Source organism: Sorex fumeus, unplaced genomic scaffold, assembly GCF_029834395.1.
Source record: "Sorex fumeus unplaced genomic scaffold, SorFum_2.1 ptg000115l, whole genome shotgun sequence".
In the NCBI taxonomy this organism is placed as follows: Eukaryota; Metazoa; Chordata; class Mammalia; order Eulipotyphla; family Soricidae; genus Sorex; species Sorex fumeus.
In genome coordinates this window covers 5094513-5096491 of record NW_026606172.1, presented here as the reverse complement: position 1 = coordinate 5096491, position 1979 = coordinate 5094513, and the positions used below count along the sequence as shown (strand labels likewise).

Below are 1979 nucleotides of genomic sequence, written 5' to 3'. Positions count from 1 at the left end.
CTGACTTCCTTCCTGACCCACTCTTTGTTCAACATTGAGTTGTTTAATTTCCAGGTGTTTGATTTGGTTCTCCTTGTCTGTGTGTGATTCACTTCTATTCTCAGTGCATCGTGGTCTGAAAAGATTGTTGATACTATTTCTATCTTCCTGATTCTATTTGGCATGTTTTGTGGCCTAGCACATGGTCTATTTTGGAAAATGTTCCGTGTGAACTGGAAAAGAATGTGTATTCTTTCTTTTGGGGGTGTAAAGCCCTGTATAGGTCTATAAGCCTCTTCCTTTTCTTCTTTCAAAGCCAATGTTTCCTTGATGAGCTTTGTTCTTGTTGATCTATCCAGAGGTTAAAAGGCAATGTTGAAGTCTCCGGCTACTATTGTGTTGCTAGCAATGTCCTCCTTAAAATCTGTTAGCAGTTGTTTTAAATATTTAGCTGCTCCCTCATTAGGTGCATATACATTTAAGAGTGTGATTTCTTCCTCTTGTACATATCCCTTTATGAATTGGAAATGGCCTTTGCTGTCCCTTCTAATTTTTTTCAACCTAAAATTGATGTTGTCAGATGAGGTGTATGGCCACCCCAGCTTTTTTGAGGGAGCTGTTTGCTTGCAGGATTGTTTTCAACCCTTTAACTTTGAGTCTGTGTTTGCTCTGACTGTTAAGATGAGTTTCTTGTAGGCAGCAGAATGTTGGGTTCAGTCTCTGAATCCATTTTGCCACTCTGTGTCTCTTAATTGGTGAATTTAGACTGTTGACGTTGAGAGATATTACTGTTATGGGGTTTTGTGTCATCTTTCTGTAAGGCTTTATTGTGCTTGCAGAGTTTATCTTGTCTTACAGTAGCCCCTTTAGCCCTTCTTTTAGGTTTGGTTTTGAGTCTGTGAAGTTCCTGAGCTGTTGTTTATCCAGATAATAGTTTACCGTTCCTTCAAGTTTGAGTGAGAGTTTATCCGAATAGTGTTCTAGATCAATCGTTCATTTCAGTGAGTTTTTTCACTATATTCCACCATTGCTTTTAGGCTTGGAGGGTTTTCTCTGATAGGTCTGCTGTGAATCTAAGGGGCTCTCCTTTGTATGTGATTTAAAAATATGGAACTCTTCATGAATTTGCATGTCATCCTTGCGAGGGGCCATGCTAATTTTCTCTGTATCATTCCAAATTTAGTATATGTGCTGCTGAAGCGAGCACTCATCATTTTTTAGAGGTGGGAATGTCTTTGGATATCATCTAGTCTGATTTTTTCATTTTATAAATACTTGAACTAAATTTAGAAAAAACTCTCTTATGTAAGGACATACAGTTGGTTCATGTTAAGTATAGAAACCAGGTTCTTCACATATAGTTTAGAAAACTTTCTATTATTTCTTTATTGTGTCCCACATGACAGCTTTGGGTTTTTATTTAAACAAATGATGTCTAGTTTGAAAATTGTACCATATTTTCTCACTTTATTGTAAGATACTGATACCTATTTTATTTATCTTATTGACCAAGAAAGTTTGTTTCAGTTTTCACTCCTCATTGCTATATTTTATAAAATGATCTCAACATTTTGTTTCTTTTTTAATTGTATAATTATAATAGCACTGTAGTACTGTCCTCCCATTGTTCATCGGTTTGCTTGAGCGGGCACCAGTAATGTCTCACAACAAATTGTGAGACTTGTTGTTACTGTTTTTTGGCATATGAATACGTAACAGGGAGCTTGCCGGGCTTTCATAATTAACATAAAATTTGTCATAAAATATTTTGTTAGATAATCTTTTTTTTTATTTCTGACTCAAATTTGGGAAAATTTTCTGTCAATAGAATAGGATGCTTTGTTCTGGAGAACTCATTTTACCATCAATACTGTTAATTTAAATAGAGTAATGTTTATATATTTTATAAAATTAATATATATGCATCGTTTCTTAAATTAAGTTTGAAACTTATTAAGCAGACAATTCTATTTGATCTAAAGGAACATATAATGCTGTTC

At 34.7% G+C, this 1979-nt stretch overlaps 1 non-coding gene across 1 annotated transcript; it reads right to left on the bottom strand.

Moving 5' to 3' along the window:
* Positions 1–1080: 1080 nt before the first annotated feature.
* LOC130043214 (U6 spliceosomal RNA) lies at positions 1081–1186 on the bottom strand. Its single transcript, XR_008795340.1, has one exon. It is a non-coding gene; the product is annotated as a U6 spliceosomal RNA (small nuclear RNA).
* Between the last annotated feature and the right edge of the window lie 793 nt (positions 1187–1979).